This window comes from Manis javanica, chromosome 3 (genome assembly GCF_040802235.1).
Source record: "Manis javanica isolate MJ-LG chromosome 3, MJ_LKY, whole genome shotgun sequence".
Taxonomy (NCBI): Eukaryota; Metazoa; Chordata; class Mammalia; order Pholidota; family Manidae; genus Manis; species Manis javanica.
The window spans coordinates 97,158,954-97,178,669 of NC_133158.1; the positions used below are offsets into that span (position 1 = coordinate 97,158,954).

Below are 19,716 nucleotides of genomic sequence, written 5' to 3' on the forward strand. Positions count from 1 at the left end.
TATGTTTGACCTGCAGTAAATGTGTGTTGAATGGAAATCAAATAAAAACTGGTAGCTTACACTATTTCACTTTCTGAAGTAAAATGAAATAAAAATTTAACTGGCATTATGGAATGTATTTCTAGATATAAAAATATAAATTGAATTTTAGGTCTTCTTACCCAATTCACTAATCTCAAAGGTTTTCCTTAATTGGCTTAAAGTTAAAAAAATTTAACCTATGAGTAAATCAGTGAATTTTAAGTTTCAGTATCATTTTTAACTTACAACAAGGGAACCTGTTATCAAAACTAGAAATCTGTGATCTCTGTAAGGCAGTAACAGGAACTTTCCCTCTCTTTTTTTCCTTCATACAGCCCTTGTCCTTGTTGTTATTCATTCATTTCTGAAACTCCTACTACTCTTTTGCAGGCCCTGTTCTCAGTACTGTGCTCTGTTCCCTGTAGGAGGTGAAAGAATAACAAAAATCCCAACACTCACTGAGCTTACATTCTAGTGGAGAAAAAAGACAATAAACTTGATAATTAAGCGAAATGTATGCCGTTAGTGGTTTAAAAAACAATTAAGCAGGAAAGTTAGATAAGAAGTGTATGGGTATAGTGGTTATAATGGTGCATGGGGGTGGTCAGCTAGGACTGCACAAGCTATGTTTGAAGTGAGAGAGAGCGGTGAAAAAAGGGGGTGAGGTGTGGGAATTCCGTGTGGGAATACTCCCCGGGAGGGGAGTGTGTCTGACACATTTGAAGATCAGAAAATAGGCTGATCGAGAGGGAATGAGAGGCAAATGGAGAAGAGGCGAAGTTAGAAAGGCGAGGAGAATGGAAGGAAGACCCTGTAAGAGTTTAAGCTTTCACTCTGAGTGAGATCAGAAGCCACTGGAGTGCTCTGAGATGTGCTTCATACCCCAGGTTACATTTTTCAGGGGTTATCTTGTCTGTTTTTTTTTTTGAGGGAGGACGAGGTAATAGTATAAAGCAAAGGAGTAGTTGGGAAGCTATTAAAACAACCCAGGAGAGAGATAGAGAGATGATTGTGGCTTAGGCCAGGTTGACAGTAGCGGGTATAGTGGGAGGTAGTTGCATTCTGGATATGTTTTGAAGAGAATACCAAAATGAATTACTGATAGAGCAAGTGCTGTTCATAAGGGAAAGAGGAATAGAAAATGACTCCACGGTTTCTGGCCAAAACTCCTGTAGGAATGGAGTCCCTTGCTACTGAGATGGGTAAAAGGCAGACATCAATAGCTCAATACTGGGCATATTATATCTGAAATGCCTTTGGGGCATCCACACGAGCTATTAAGAAGGCTCTTAATAATCAAGGGGGGTAATTTAGAAAGCAGTTTTGCCTAGAGATGTGTGAATTATGTGTGAATATTAAATATATTTAAAGCCAATAGATTAGATAAGTTCACCAAATTGGTGAGAAAAGTTGGAAAGAAGATCTTTCCTCTTCCTTTCAAGCACTCCCTGGGATGCTCTAAGAGTTGAGAGGAGACTGGCAAAGGAAAAGGAGTGGCTGACAGAGAGGAAGAAAACCAGCAGACAAGTCCTGGAAGGCTAGAGAAGAAAGTCTGAGTTGGTAGATTTGTGGAGACCTCTGAAAAATTTTAAAAGATAGATTCAGGAAACAGGAAGAACTGAGTAAATGAGGGCAAAGAAGTCTCCCTTAAACCTTTGCTGAGAGAAAGACTTTGTAGTATGTTAAAATATTTTGGACAGGAATTGGAAAGTTGTTATTGGAGTATAATACTTTTCTAATGCTGCTCTAAAAAATTATTACCAGTTTAGTAGCCTAAAAACAACATGAACATATTATCTTATAATTCAATAGGTCAGAAGTCTGACACAGGCCTTACTGGACTAAAATCAAGATATTAACAGGGTTGCATTTCTTTCTGGAAGCTCTGGAGGAGGATCCTGCTCTTGCCTTTTATAGTTTACAGAGGTCACTCGCATTCCTTGGTTAAGGAGCCCCACTGTCTACCCTCAAAGCCAGCAATGCAGCAGCTCTTCAACAATCTTTCCATTGTCATATCTCCTTCTCTCTGTCTTTCCATTTCCACTTTTAAGTACCCTTGGATCATATTGGACCCATCTAGGTAATCTACAGTTATCTGCTTATTTTAAGGCCTTAGCAATCTTAGTTCCATCTGCAACCTTCTCTTTTGCCATGTAAACTAACATATTCACAGACTCCGGGGATTAGGACATAGACATCTTTGAGGGGCTTTTATCCTGCCTACCACAGAAAGAACATAAGCTGCTATTGGATAAGAAATCAATTTTTCTTATTATTGGGACCACTACATTTATTTTTCTACTAAGTCTATTATTTTCTGGTAAGTAAACAAACCAGCAAAATGTACCAAACAAACAAACAAAAACAGTTAAATAGATTTTTTTTAAAATGGATGCACTTTTGAAATGTTATAGTGAGGCATATTTAAGTATTAAATTCTAAATTTGGAAAATGAAAAAGGTTTAGGCTAGAAATAGATAGTGTAACAAATTGTGCCTATAGAGATTTGACTACATAGACATTGAGAAACATTGTGCAATTGTTTCATTTTTGTTATGTGTTGGGGAAGTAAAGTAAGAGCCAAAATCTTGCAGATCGCCTTGAAGAAGAGAGTAGAAGGAGAGCTATATCCTGGCTTCATGGCAGAAGCAAAGTTGAGAAGCATGGTTGGAACTGGTATTAGGAAAATCTTATAAGAGGTCAACAAAATCTAATAAGAAAAAAATGAGAGAAAAAATATCTATGTTAATATTGGGTCTAATGCAATAAGAAACTAATGTATAGAGGTCATGATGTGGAATCTAAACTTTAGAGATGATCTTCTTGCATAATTTTCTTGAACTAGATAAGCTTCCTTACATGGCATTGAAAATTTTCCATGTTCTTAAAAATTACCTTTTATTTCCAACCTGTGCTTGGAAGTATAGCTCAAAAGAACATGTCTTATGAGTAAAATTTAAAAGCACTCATCATAAGAAAAAAAAATGTTGCTATGTAAGGAAACTGATGAAAGCTAAACTTATTGTGGTGATCATTCCACAATATATACAGTGATATATCAAATCATTTTGTTGTACATCTTAGACTACTACAATGTTATACATCAATTATATCTCAACAAAAGTGGAAAAAAAGTCTTTTATGTTTCTGATTTCTGTGAAAAATTATCTACCTTCAATAAAATAAATATTGACTAAATTCCTGTTACATGTAATGTAACAGTGTGGCAGGTTATATGATAATATAAAGATGCTGCTCTTCAATATTTTATAATAGTGTATGGGTAGAGATTGATAAACATACTAAAATCTTAAGTAGGCAAACGTTAAATAACAATATATTAACAGAATGTGCATGTGATTTCATAAGACCACAATGTAGAGTTTTATTAGGAAAAATAACTGAAAAAGCAGTTAAAAAATCTGAATAGATTAAGAAGTTAGTTTAATCTGAATGGGAATTCAGTAGTGGTGAGTCATGGGTTTTTAAGGACAAATTAAGTGAGGGGTTAATACCCAAAATACATAAATAACTCATATTCCTTAACCCAAAAACAACTGCATTAAAAAAATGGGCAGAGGACCTGAACAGACAGTTCTTCAAAGAAGATATACAAATGGCCAATAGGCACATGAAAAGATGTTCTGCTTCAGGGAAATGCAAATTAAAACCACAGTGAGATACCACCTCACACCAGTTAGGATGTGACCACTATCCAAAAGATAAGAAATAACAAATGCTAGAGAGGATGTGAAGAAATAGGAAGCCTCCTTTACTGTTGGGGGGAATGTAAATTGGGGCAACCATTGTGGAAAGCAGTATGGAGGTTCCTCAAAAAACTAAAAATAGAAATATCATTTTACCCAGTAATTCCACTTCAAGGAATTTAACTGAAGAAAACAAAATCCCTGATTCGAAAAGATATTTGCACCCATATGTTTATTACTGCACTATTTGCAATAGCCAAGATATGGAAGCAACCTAAGTGCCCATCAATAGATGAATGGATAAAGAATATATGGTAAATATATACAATGGAATATTATTCAACCATAAAAAGAAAATAAATCCTGCCATTTGCAACAACATGGATGGATCTAGAGGGTATAATGATGCACTGTGAAATAAGTCAGACATAGAAAGACAAATATCATATGATTTCCCTTATTTGTGGAATATGAAAACAAAGCAAAACAAAAGGAAAAAAGCATATGCCATAGATACAGAGAAGTGACTATTGGCTACCAAGATGGGGGTGGGTTGGGTGGTGGGGGATTAAAGGGGCACTATAATTTGCAATCACAGTATAAGTTGGTCACAGGGATGGTAGTACAGTGTGGAGAATATAGTCAATGATTCTGTAACATCTTTTTACATTGATAGACTTTAACTATACTAGAGGGGGTAAGAATTTAATAATATGGGTAGCTGTTGAACCACTGTGTTGCATATTTGAAACCAATGTAAGATTGTTTATCAATGATACTCCAATTAAAAAAAAACTAATCAGGTAAAAATCAAAAAAAAAAAACCATGAAATGAGATGATTATCAAAACGCTGCTGGAAGGGGCATCAGTCCATTATGGTTAATATAATAGATTATATAAGGGAAAGATAAAAGCAATTAAGATTTCATTTTAATTATTCAAGATTATAAAAACTTAAAGAGAACCACTGTGCATAGAACCCAAGGGACAGAAGGGACAGAAACTGTGAAAGGAAACTATAGTTTATGAAATTAAAAAATATAGAATTTGATCACAATGGATATAAAAATGAAAGAAGACAAAATTCAATGATAATACTCAATTTCAAGATGGTGAGTGGATGTTCACTCAATAATAGAAATAGCAAAATCAAATTGAAAAACTTTTCGGAGGTGGTGGTAGGGGGAGATGAACTGGTAGTGGAGGGAGAAGATGAAGTATATAAAGAGTTTGTTCATTTCAAAGATTCTAAAATGGAAAGAAAATGAAAGTTTATGCAATTTCATAACCCAAATATCATCATTGTAAATTTCTGATACACTTGCTCCCATTTTTTCCCTATATTTTTAAAGAAATGCATATTAAAAAATTAGCTATATTCTTTATTTACTGGTAAAGTTGAAGAGGTTTTGATAAAGGAAAGCATTCTTACGCATTCTTAAAGCATTCTTACTGTTTAAATAAAATGCTGTTTCTTTTCTACACAACAGCTTGACAAAATATAGCAAGAATCTTAAAAAAATATTTATAGTCTTTGCCCTAGTAATCCCAGTTTTAGGAATCTACCATTAGGTAATAATCAGAAATGTCAGAAATTTATATACAAGTATGTCCATTGGTATATTTTTTTAATATTGAAAAATTGGAAGAAAACTATATATAGAATTTAGAGTTTGTATTGTATGATATTTTTAGAAATTTGCAAGAATTTACTTGGAAAACTTATTTGGGCCAAGGATCTTTTCTTGGTAGAGAGAGGGTAGTTTTCAAACAAACATTATGGAAATGTATGTGATAATTTCAGTTTTGTTTAATACTCTTCTGTATCATATGAGAGAAATAAGAAAAAAATGTAGGAAAAACAATCCAGGAGCCAGAAATGACCCCACAAATACTGCTGAATTCTCAGTAACTTCTAAAGTTCAGCAAAGATTTAGTCTAAGGTAAACTGAGTAACAATCAATTTTATTATAGTAAATTAGGATAAAAAATAATTACTTTTTCTATTATTTGAAAAAGAACTCTAAATATTTGAAAACATTCATCTTTGGCTTTTAAATGATGTTATTTACAAAATAGATTATAATAGCATTTTTTTGAGCGAGCCTATCCTCAATAATTCATTATTTGGGGTAGGTATTACTGATGAGTTATTTAACTCCCCTCTGTAGGTCTTTAGCAGCTCAGTTAACATTACTGACAATTTCAAACTAACCAAACTTCCTGTATTTCAAAGTACAGGAATTAGCTCCATGGTATTTCTTCAAGAAACTACCCAAATTCTCTTAATGTACTACTTTGTGTTAACATTCAGTCATTAAGACTGGTACATACACATGAACTTCAACAAAGTAAATTAACTTACAGATAGGAGAAAGGCAAAGACAAAAATCTCCAAAAGGATTCCAAGAGATTTGTAGATGAGAAGGGTGCTTTCTTTTCAATGAAAGATCCTAAGAGACAGTTTCATGATTAGCTCATAGGATCAGTTCTCTCTGAGTCTTCACACACCATTAGAATCCCATCACCCTTTTGTGTTAACTTCTTTGTTAAAGTATTCTTCTGCTCAACAAGAAGCCAACATTTTAATACATTCAAAGGAAATTCAAAGCAAGTATCCAAAGAATACAGCCACATTTGAGTGTCAGTTTCTTATCATTTAGATATAGTCACACTTCCCTTGACACAGCAATTTGGGGACCTTGGAGAGGGGAGAGCAATTTAAATCAAACTGGAAAAATATTAAATTCTCAGCTAGAAGTTAAAAGTAAAGTCACTAGATTAAACTGATTTGGAAATTAAAAGACACTGTTGTGCAACCAATCGGCACTTGGCAGTTATTAAGCTAAACATTGCAGGTGAGGAGTGTATAGCCATTTAGGATGTGTCAGAGAGGACACAACTGCCAGGTATCTGAGTTTGGACTCCAGTTTATGGCATTTTTAATCTAATGTCCCTGAATAGAAATACAGTGATACCTCAATCTGATTCACTGAGTTCCTGAAAGCACTGGTATGTATGCACTGGGGATTCTGATTTACATCGCTTTTAGTCTGCAAAAGTGATAATATAGGTACATAAATAAATACATAATACAACAAGGTAGAAGCTTGTAGAACAAGAATAGGTATAAGTCTACTGTAGTTTATATGATAAAATCTTGTTTAGATGAAATACTTGAATGTCTGCATGCCTTTGTTCAAATTCTTAAGTATTTTGTCCATTGAAAGATGGAATAGGAAGATTGAACCTAAAAGACAGCAACCAATGAATGGTTTTCCAAAGTCAAATACAATTATGAACTATAATATTGTATTGTTTCCAATTTTCCTCAACTTGGGTTCCTGAACAATGTATTAAGCAGAGATGGACCATTTCCAGATCATAGAAACTCAAGTTCACATTTTTGAGTTCTTCATGCTTTTATATTTTCTCATTCATCTTTTAGATCTGAACTTGGGGTAGTTCAGGAGGAAGGGTCAGGCTGCCAGAAACCCTTTCAATGTGATTCAGTAGCACAACTGCTTAGTTTCAGGCTGTTGGCACAGTAGTAGACAGGACACTTTGTTTCTGCAATTAATCTTTCTGATGTAACAATGATACTCTGCAGAGTAGAAGGATCACCAGTAGTTGTTTTTTCCCCTCATTCATGGCCAATGAGCTTAGTCAGTGAGCCAGAACTATGCCTGAAAACCAAAAAGGGGCTAAAGCTATTAGTATCTTCCTTTTCTCACTGTGGTCTTTTCCTTCAGTTCACTGAGTTTGGATGGAGCCCATTTGATGAAATAGGGACTATTGTTATTGCTAATCATAATATATATATACACACACACATATGTGCTTATAAGCCATTTTAGCTCTACTACACTTGTAGTTATATGTCTGTTTACATTTATGTGACCCTTCTAGAGTAAATCATTGTAAAATTTAAAATACAGAGATTGACTTTCCAAGAAAGAACATTATGAGGGAACATTACCCTCTATTTTTAGAAAAGATGATGCTGGTGTTCAGAAGCTAAATGTCAGGGAGCTGTTCTCTCTGAGCTTCCAGCAATGATTCATATTTTTGATAGCTCTGAGTGTGTTAAGCTTTGTCTCTGTCATAGCAGCCTCTTTAGACCTTGATGAAGATATAAATCCTGGGGCACCAGAAGGAATGGAGCCCATATACTCTACTCTGTATGCCAGGAGCAACTGTGTGACAGCCAGAAACAAAAATAAATGTAAACATCCCCACTATTAGTGTGGTCTTCAGAAAACAAAGCTTTATTTCATTGAGTTATCTTGACAGGGAATAAAAATGAATTCTTGATCAGAGGGAGATTGAAAACACGTTATTTTTCCATTCTGTATAGGAAGCTAGACAGCCTAGTTTCAGAGATTAAATGAAACAATGGTAGCTCAATGTACAGAACTGACTCACTCATGGCTTTTTTGTAGGAACTAAAAGCTCTATGTGTAGTGTGAGGCCCTTTACAATGAGCCCCAGGTGTCTGGAAGGCTCGAGCCTAAAAGCCTGTCCATTAAGAACTGGAGATGGGAGTGGTAATGAGGAATGTGCTCTAGCTTCTGCCTCTGTGAGATGCTGAGACAAGCGTGCAGCTCCTTTCTGAATACGCATGGGTTGATAAACTAGGCAAGTTTTCACTTTTCATTGCAAGGGAGGCCTTCTGTCCCCACTCCTGAAATACGGCAACCCCCACCTTAAAATCACCCTTCTTCCTCACCTTTCTCACATTTTCAGAACAAAGGTGAGAAATTCTTTCTGTTAAATGCTCTGCACTGGGCCTCAGTTTTACTAAATATGCCAAGATGGTACCTAAAGCTAGGATTATTATTTCCTCTATGTGATTTTGAAGCATTTGGCTAGCAGAAGAGTGGATTATGCGCTACCTGAGTATAGGACCCTATCTCACTTGGCTTTCTATTCCCCAGTTGCCATCATAGTAACTTACACATATTGAATTCTGTATCATTGAAGAATTTTTTGTGACTCTTTTCTTTTTGTATTTTTATTTGTTCACAGAAAATTAATTTGGACTTTATTTCATTCTGCTTTGTAAAAAACCATGAGATGTGATTCTTCTGGTGTGTATGTTTACATCTCAACATATTTTAAGACAGAAAAGTTGATTATTACCCCAGCTCACATGATTTCATAAAGTCAGATATAATTCCAACAATTCTATTAATTTCTCCTCTTTAAGAACTACACCAGTAGTATGACTATCTCACCCTTGATTTGCAGCCCCTTTTTATTCACTGAAATATCTCAAGTGCCAAAAACAGTGCTTGGCATATAAAACGTAGTCAATGTTTTTAAGTTATCATCATAAATATTTGAGGTCATACATAACAAAACTGAGTACTCTTTCAATGGATGTTTCTCATTTACTTTTCCTTCCATTGATTTTTTATAATTAAGCTAAATTCACATGAGGAATTCTTGATGGTTAAAACACATATCCAACTGAAATACCTCTTAAATCACTGACCAGGGAAAGCGTATATTGAAGTGATGACATCAATCAATTTATTATGGATCAATTTGCAGCCAAGCATTCCCCTAAACTTGTCTAATGTTTTGGCAAGACACTTGAAAGGACTCACTAAAAATTTATTAGTGTAGCTTGAAATAGTTTTGTTTTTTTTTTTTTCATTCTCTGGCTCAACAAAGAGAATACTGTTTGCCCTCTGAACATATAGATTTTTATAGTTTAATGTAGCAGTGGATATGCTTGCCAAGAATCACAGGTTTTAATGAGACATTATTAAAACCATTGCTGTGATTTAGCTTTCATTTTATGTACTGCATTTTATTTAAAACTCATTCTATTTAAATTTGTCTAACTCTTTCATAATCAAAGTTTGAGTATTGACTTGGAAAATATTTTGTATCACTTTGCATGTTCTTTTCAAAAGGTTTGAACCTAAGTAGTTCAACACTATCTCAATTAGTTGATGGTAAACATACACAGTATGATAACTTTAAAAACAGATTTCACATTGGTATTAAGAAGCATGTTACTTTCACATGTAATGTTTTTAAGTAAGATGCAGTTTGGAAGGACTCAGATATCAGACACTGATTAACATTCTAAAAGTATTAGATTGATGCAATAGTCACAGCAGCAAATAAGCAGCTTTGTAGGTTACTACGTATTACGAATTTAACTTTTTTTGTTTATGGAAGACACCAAACAGCAAAATTTCAAATTGAGCCCAGGGAAGGATGAACTCTTAAAATTCAGTTCTGTATACAATAAAGATGGTTATTTTCAATGACCAAAAAGTATCCAAAAGTTAACCTAAATTTTCTCTCTTTATAGAATCAGATCTAAATGATGGCAGCAAATTAATAATATTTTCCTAAACTGCCTCCTTTTAAAAATAAGCTAAGATGTGGGTTTGGATTCCTTTACGTTCTTCATAAATATGTTACCATTTCTTTTCTTTTTTTTTAAAGCTTTATTGAGATATAATTGATACACAAAAAAATCACACACATTTAATATATGCACCTTGATGAGTTTGGATATATGCATATAACCGTGATACCATCATCATAATCAAAGTAATAAACATACCCATTGCCTCCAAAGATTTCCTTGTGTTTTTGGGGTGTGTTTATTTTTTGATAAGGACACCTAACATGAGACCCATATTCTTATGTACACACCTCTTAAAGTGCATAATACCATATTGTCAACTATAGGTACTATGTGGTACAGTCAAGATATGGAAACGATCCAAATGTCCATTACAAGTGAATAAGGAAAATGTGGTATAGATATACAATGGAATATTATTTAGCCTTAAGAAAGAAGAAATTACTGTCATTTGCAACAACGGTGGGTGAACCTATGGGACATTATACTAAGTGAAATAAGCCAGCTACAGAAGGGCAAGTATTCCATGATTCTTCTTATAGAAAGTATCTGAAATAGTCAAAACTCATAGAAGCAGAGAATAGAATGGTGGTTTCCAGGAGTTAGAGGAAGGAAGAAATAAGGAACTGTTGCTCAAAGGGTATATATATATATATATATATACATATATATATATATATATATATATACATATATTGAACACAAGACATATAAGTTCTAGATATCTGCTGTATTTTCTATTACAACATTGAGACTTTAAATTGTTTTTCTTCTTCTTAAAAAAAGAGAAGAAAAAATATTCTTACATAACAGAAAAAATGAAATAGCTGAAAGACAATTGATATACTTATTGGCAAGAGTTCCCTGAATTTACAAGACATTGAATCATTGCACTTTTCTCCTGCTTTTTTCAACAAGGGGCTCCACATTTCCAAGCGTATCAAGAGTTTATTAGAATTCCTCAAAGAGTTTAGAATCTCTTGTTTTGAAAACTGCTGCAACATTACAAAGTAAATAGCCATAGGCTTAAAAATATGAATTAAATTGAAAGATTGATGATCAATACAAAAGAATACGATTTTTAATATGAAACTTGACTGCATGTATCAATTCTTAAGGGAGAATACAAATTTTTTCCTTGTAATTAAAGATATAGTGATAGAATGTATAAACAAGTGCTTTGAATTATGTACAAATCATGAAGCCATTTTTGGTTTCTTGTATGACTTCTAAAAGTAACAGGACATATCAGGGGAAACAAAGACATGCCATTTTATGTTTACATCTAAAATTAAATTCAGACTAACATGAAATTGATTTGTATGAAGAGATAAATCTGTTTTGAAAAATTTTTCCTCAAGAATTAATAGCTCTATATTATTAAAAGTTACATTTTGAAATGATGTATTAGGAATTTATCCCAATACTGTATCTATCAAATATTCTTAACAGCTCCAAACAGTTGTATCATGAGAGTAATACTATTAATTAAAAATTTTCAAAGGTTGTTTGCTGTCAAACATTTACCTAGAGTAACTGACATCATTATCAGTACTATTGACTGAAAACAAAGTTGTTTAAGTAAAAATTTTGATAACTTAATAATTCATAGAAAAATGAGCCAGAAAAATCTTGTGATCAAAATATATTAATAAACTGTTACTATATTATCTAATGCTGTGACACCAGAATATATTTTGCAGTTCGTAAGTTATTATTCATGTGTTACCCCATCATGCTTTGTAAGTAGTAAAATATTTTAAATAAATTGCTTCGTATCTTAGTACCTTTAACTGTACTTATTTTCCAGCTTTTTGAATAAGGGGCTCCACATGCTGATTTTGTATTAGGCTCTACAAATTATGTAACCATTCCTAGTTACAGTCTTGTATGTCCATATCCTTAATTAAAATAGGTAAGTGGGAAGTTTTCACTTCTGTTCATCTTATTATTTAGAAAAGATAACATACTACTTTTTTCCTACTGTGATCCTTCCTTCCTCATCCAGTACTTTGGTTCTCCTTGATTGCAGAACTTTGTTCATAAATACTCATGTTTTCCAAAGAGATAAGGACACTGATTTTTTTCTTACAATAAAACCCTGGGTTTAAGATCTAAGTCAAAGTTTTCTAGCTCACCAGATACTATCCATTTATTATGACTGTCAGGAGCCAGATTTTTGAAAGCATTTTGTTTTTCCTCAATGAGAAGGTCCCACTATCCCTCATTCACCATATTTAACACAGCTGGTGAATGAGCAAAAGACACAAATTGTTACAGAATCCCAAAACAAACTGCACTTGTCTTTCAGCACCACCTGGGGCCTCTTAATGTATAAAGCAGGAAAAGGAAATATGCAAATGTTGGTACATTTGCATAGAGCTGATACCACTGAATAGTTTTCCTGAGTTTCATGTTTTCACGGTTTTCTCAGTACATACTTATCAATTATTTTTCTTGTCAGTGAGAACCTCATTTTTGTTGTTGTTTTATTTTGTTTCCATGTTGCATGCTGCCTGAAGGTACTGCAATTTCTGAAGCCTCTCAAGGTAAGAATTTCCTTGGGAAAGTCTATGAGTCTCAACAGAAAAGAAATCACCATTACTGAAAAAGCCAATAGGAATGATCCCAATGTGTAATAAGCAACAGACTACCAGACTTCATTCTTTAATAGGATCCTGATTACCATACATGGAACAAAAAAGGAAGAAACATTAAGTCACTGATGTCAACCTGCAATGTCCCCTATGGGTGTGGATACCACCCTGTCCAAGGATTCCAGCTTTGGTTTGTCAGTTATCATTATCAGTGCCTTCCTGTAAGAGCTACTCAGTTTAAAGACCCTTTTCAAGAAGCTAAGGCACATCTGCTTTTCTAGTCAATGTATTGTAGGAGGTCCTGACAATTAATTATTAAATTAAGCCAGAATCTCTGTATCTGTTCCTCAAATGAAACAGTATTTTCTTTTTAATAAACCTTTACTAATTGAAAAAAGTCTATGTAATGGCTCATAACAGCAGTGAGGGAGGCAAGACCTCTTGTTCTCACACTCCTGTGTGAACTCAAAGAATTCCTTTGGATTTATTCTTTTTCATTTTTCTTTTGAACAACCTTTAGAAGGAAATTCATAGCTAACATTGCTGTATGATATGTAGGGAAAGCTGTTAAAAGAGTAAATCCTAAGAGTTTTCAACACAAGGAAAAAACTTTTTTTCCTTTTTTCTTTTCTTTTTATTGTATCTATATGTGAAAATGAATGATAGCTGAATCTATTGAAAAAAAAGAAGGAAATAATATGATGTTAGATCATTTGCTCTTTCTATTTAATTTTAAATGTCCATATAAAAATCACTCTGGCTAATACCTCATATATATTTTTAAATGCATCAAGCTCACAAAAATTGTATTTAATGCCCAAAAATACATCTGCCTATAAAATCTCCTTTATTTCCACTTTATAACAATTTTATTTTCTTTTAACAGACTTTGTTCACCAAAGCTGATTGCTTCAAATACATGTCTTATGTAACTGCAAGTATCTATATAATTCAAAAGGTCAATTAAAATATCTGCCTATTAAAGCAGCTCAAGCTTTATTCAAAAGAACTCCAAGCAACTGTTACATTTTATAGTCTATTCCATACCTGTTACGGCTTGAATGTTTGTGTCCCCCCAGAATTCATATGTGGAAATCCTTGGGTGGAGCTCTCATGAAAGGCATTCATGCCCTTACATGAAGAGACTGGAGAGAGCTTGCTTCCTCTTTTTGCTCTGCCATATGAGGATATGAAAAGATGCTGTCTGCAAACTAGGAAGAGAACCCTTAGCAGACAAAGGATTGGTGCACCTTTGTCTTGAACTTCCCAGCCTTCAGAACTGCAAGAAATAAACGTTTGTTGTTTACACCATCTATGGTATTTTTTTTTACAACAGCTTACACTGTCCTTTGCCGTAAGGACAAGGAAGTCACAGAGCTGCTTCACTCTTTCTTTATGCCCTCAGCCCAATAGTACTAAGCCTGGAAAATGTCATATTCTGTCCTTAAGCTTTTATAATGGGTTTCTCAGTACACAGAAGGCAGACTACTCATGTATTTAACACATATACTTCAAATTATTTGTTAGGCATGGCAAAGCACTGGGAATAAAGTGATGAATAAAACAGGCGTCATCCTTACTGCCATAGAACCTACAGTCTAGTGGATGAGACCAATAATAAACAAGGAAAAATGAAGTTTCAGACTGTGATAAATATTCTGAAAGAATAAAGTGCCACATTAACAGAACTACAAATAGGTGTTTTTAAATAAAGGGAACAAAGGTTTCTTTGAGAAAGTTGTATTAAGGTTTAGAATGATTCCTGTTTCTTGTCCACTTGGAATTACCCAACTTTGACAATGATAAAGCCCGATGGACACCAGAGCACATTCTTCTTGGTAAGACTGTGATGCTTTTCCTGCCTTCTTTTTTCCTTAGAACACAACTGTCTTATTTTTCATCTGTTGAAATTCTTATTCTTTGCTTTCTCTTCTTCCAACACATGCACCTCTCAGCTTTTGTATAACCAAATTGAGAAAGCTTACTAAAATACTTGCAATATAATCTTTGTTTGTCCTTGATCTTAATGTAGTCAATGAAATACCAGTTTATATATTAAAATATATACCAAAGGCAGTGGACAATTGTACAAATTTGTCCCAGTTACTGCCCTCAACCCCCTAGCAACTCTAAAAGAGTAAGATACAATATTGACCAAAAATTAAGTAAAAAACATACTAGTTACTGAGAAGTTACACAAATTTTTCTGAGACCAAAATCCAAGAATTATTTCTCCTGTGGTTCTTCAGAAAAGTGAGTGCTCATGAAATATAGGTAACATTTATCATAATATTAAAAACATAAGTTAATGTACTAAGGAATGCTAATACATTAAGAGACTAAGTTCTCCACTTTCTCTGCTTTTTCTTATGTAAATTTAAATAGGGAAATTCTGAGATTATATCTTATCTTTGCTTTTTATTTCTAAAAGGATAAAAAACACATAAGGATTTTATTCTTGGTGGTAAATTCAGGAGGTGCTTAGCAAGGAAATTTTTTTAATGCCAACTATCTCAGGGCTGCATATTGTGGGTTTAACCAGTGTGGCATATTCTGTGCACCTGAGGATACATAGCGATTCCTACCAGTATACATGTGAAGAGTAGTTACAAACTGCCTGCCACCACAAAATTGTTTGGTAAGTTTCCACATTTAAGCTCTTATTGTAATTCACAAAATTACATCAGGAATCTGACTGAATTTCATTCTGTTTTGCCCTTGCTAATCTTAAGGAACACAATTAGCCAGGGAAAGGTAATGGCCCTACAGGGACTCAAGAAGTTAGTAGTTCAATTGAGTCACTGCCACAGTGTTTTCGGGCAGAGTAAAATAAACATGTTAAGCATACACAACACACTAATTTATTTAACCAACAAATTTAATCTGTCTTTAAAAAGATTATTAGAGATTTTAACTATCTTTGAAATAAAAAATAACTGCTCTTAAGATATTGAGTCACAAATCTTTGATTTTATTGCAGTACTGGATAATACAGAAAAATAATGTGAAAAGTAGTATTTATGAGTAAAATATAACCCTAACTGATGTTAAAGAACAGACCCAAATAATTTTTCACTTAAATTAGCATCAGTGAGTAATTGAGAATCTTGTGCCCTTTGAATGCCTTGCATGCTTTCATGGGTAGAGAAAGCCTGACTCCCTCCATAATGATGAACTTCCACATAGGTACTATGACCAGAGAAATGTCTCGTTAAGACCTCTCCCACCACATAAAATACTCACTCATACATCAACTAGGCAGTTTCATGGGGGGGGAAGCCCATTCGGAAAGAGAGTCAGGGTTTCAGATTATAAAGTCAGAAGGCTCGTCAGGCTTTGCCTTTTTCTTTGTCCTCCCACCCCATTAATTCAAAATTTTTCACAAGGAGTGGCAGTAATTAGACCTGATCTGGACCACCACCAAGGTTTTCTATCAAGTTTCTTTCCTGTTTATGTTTGAGTTACTCAGAAATTATCTGTGTGTCCTTTGGATACATAGGACCTATTTTTTAAAACTCCTTCTGTACAAAGAGTGTAATCTTAGCTGACTAGGTTCTGGATTGTGTCACTGGATTTCTCTACTTCAGTGAAGAAATCTCAGAGTAAAGAGCGAAAATAGTAATTCATTATAATTGTCCTCCTCATTTGGAAAAAAAAAAAGATTTTTTGCCTAAGGTTGAATATATACTGCCTAATTCACTTCAGTTCAAACAGAAGTTTTATCTATAAACTATCCTCTTATGAAACTATTGGGAGGTGGTCTTTGATATGTTAATTTTCAATTCTTCTTTTTGAAGTTTTATTTGAGTCATTAATTGGAAAATAGAGTAGCTTTATTGATTGAGAATTATAAGAACATCTGGGAAGTTAACTGGCTACTAATTATTGTGTGCTGATAAAGTGGTCAGGTCGGTAAATTATGTTATCTACGAACTAGAATTTTAGCCTTCTAAACAACTTGAGTTTCTTGATATATGTTCTTGGACACTTTATCTTGGGCTGTGCCTGTGATTTTTACTGTTTCAAAAAACTATGAGAAAGAGAATCATTACTACAGAAAGGGCATAAACATAATTTTCTTAATCTACTTACACCTTATTTCTGAATATAAGCCTTATTGTACTGCTATACCTACAAACCTTTTGGTTTTTTGGAGATAGGAGCTTCTATATCATGAGGTTTCTAGAAATTTAAGGGGTTTGGGAAAGGACCTATTCAGTTACTTCCTATCAGAGAAGAAAAATAGAGAAGCAATTTGTTCAAGTCACAGAATTCATAATTCAATCAGCATGAGAAATTTGGGTCTTATGTCTAGTGTTCAATATCTTTCCACTATTATTTTAGAATTGGCTTTTAGTTTTATATTCTGAAAATTTTGAATGATGAATTTTACCTGTGATTGCAAAACCCTATTAGAGATTAACTAGAGGAGTGTTGGTTTCTTTGCTGCCTTCTTGGAAAACTTATAGAAACTTTTCATAGAGACATTGTATATATTACTTGTCAAAATGTTTTCTATTTAAATAATCTTTTAATAAATTTTAAGAATAAAAAGGCTTCCAAATTTGGAAACAGTAATAGCACATATTTTGAGGAACTGGAAGAACTACAATTTTTAGCTAAAGCACATCTATAGTTACAAGCACTGCTGACACCCTTCATTGAGTTACATAATGAAGTGCACAAAAGCCTTACTGAATTAAGTAAGCCTTATACAGACAATAGTTTTCCTCACCTGGCCTAGTCTTTGTAGCCTGGATTGCTTCCTCATCACTTGATTATCATTCGGTTTGCCTGCCTCAGTTCTAACCCATTCCTTATTACTTGAGTGTATATATCCAATTTCCTTGTTTTTGGTTTGAGTTTGAAATCCGCTGCTATGTTTTACCCATAATGGGTAAAATATATATTCAGGAAACAGTTTACAGTTCTCTTTGGAAATACAAAGTGGCAAGGAATTTCACAGAGACTCAAATACATCCTTATGAGATAAAAAGGAAAGGTTATATTAGATCAGTAAGACTTAGGTTAGAAACAAGTATTATGCCACTGTTAACAGTCATCTCCAGAAAAGATCTTACTGTGTGCCACAACTGTTTTTGATCTTGAAAATGAAATCACCAGCAAGCACTACACTTGATTTCTTCAAATACATTCCTGCTTAGTTGCTAAACTATTTCTCTCACTTGTTTATCTCAGAAATGCAGATGGTAAATAATAGAACCTATACAAATGCCCAAAGACATGCACACTATTAAAACCATGTGTTTTCCTCAAGATTATTTAGGGGATAATTTGTGTAGAGAATTTAAATGTGTTGCTTAAAGCATCAGGAAGCAATGAAAAAAGAGGTTGTCCCCTCAAAATCTCTGAAATAATTACATGATACTTGATTCTTCTCAGGAGGAATACCATGAAAAGTATTTTAATGTTAAACATATATATATATATATATATACACACATACATATGTTTTAATGTTAAACATATATAGACACACACATACACACACACACACATATATATATGGTCTTGTTATATATATTTATTTATATATATATATATGTCTACTGTAAACATTATTTACATGATCAAAATGTATTTCTAAAATCTCCCTTTTTTCATAGCCCATTAAACTACATTTTACTTGTTTTCTAGCATTTTAGAAGTGTATAAAGAAAAAAAATAATCAGAATAACCTCATGCTTATCAAAGTTTCACACACTCATCTATAAATGGTTGAGGAAGTAACAGTTTATTTACAGTTCTATAGCACCTAATGAGTTAATAAGTGCTATAGATTTTTAGAACAGTATCTCAACAAAATAATTAAGACATCTTGAGTAGGGCAGTGAGGTAGGGTTTCTCTGAGAAAAATAATTAGTAAGTTAGAAATGAAAGTTTCCAACAACCATTTGACCTCACTTTATATGTATTTTACTGAGACTAATAGAAATTTTACTGAGACTAATAGCAGTAGTTACATGTCAGTTTTGTACCATTGTTAATCAAACATTATTCTATGTTGATTTTAGGTCTTCACAAAAATAGTGGGAAGAAATGAATGGTCAGAGAAGTTAAGAAAGCTGCTTAAGTATAAATAGGTCTTGAGAGGAAAATATGGGATCCCCAATTTTCTGTTTTCAAGTTCAGTGCTTTTTTCCACACATCATTCTGCCTCCCAAGTAAAATTATATGACAATGAGAGGAAAAAATAAAAATACACTTTTTCCCTTCTAGAATTTTTATTGCTAGTCTCTTGGATAGACCAAATGAAAATTTAGTTAATGTAAAATTTGATTTAATTTTTAAGTTTAATAATCTAGAATTACAAGACCATCATTTTGAATAAGAAAGCAAAGTAATGAAAGGGTTCCAAAAGATGCTAGGTTAAAAATGTCAATTTAAAAATAATCCACTAAGAATTACTTAATAGAGAAGGACGTTGCAATGAGACCAAATTTAGCTGGTCAGATTCCATTGATATTTATACCCTCATTTATCTTGCCCCAGCCTATTGTTGTCACTTTGTGTGTGTGTGTGTGTGTGTGTGTGTGTGTGTGTGTGTGTGTGTGTGTGTGTGTGTTTTAAGAGGTAAAAATCTTGTTGGATTTATTTCTGCTTCAATATGGCTATACAGGGTCAATATCTCAAAAGTTTTGGGGTCCAAGTAGTCCACTATTGTTCCCAAATTCATATTTCAAAAAAATGAACTAGTAAAAGTTAGTAAGATTGTGCATTTCTTTAGTTTTATCAAGCTGAGGAAATAAATCAATTATCTTGATATTTTATGTACCAAATCTTTCAGTCACTGATTATCTGGGAAGATATAATTCCCAGCAACTTTCCTAGTACACAGGTACCTCATTAAACAGGAAAAGCAGAATAACTCTCCTAGGAGACACTTTCTTAATTATACCTTTCACTTTTCTTTGTGATTTATCTAGTTTTTTTTTTCCAAAATTAACCTTTCACCTCCCCTAGTGATTTTTTTTGTGC

At 33.4% G+C, this 19,716-nt stretch overlaps 1 protein-coding gene across 9 annotated transcripts in view; it reads right to left on the reverse strand.

Moving 5' to 3' along the window:
- The window catches only part of ROBO2 (roundabout guidance receptor 2), a 1,411,015-nt gene that overhangs the window by 794,384 nt on the left and 596,915 nt on the right, over positions 1 to 19,716 (reverse strand). The gene's annotated exons all lie outside the window — the stretch shown is intronic.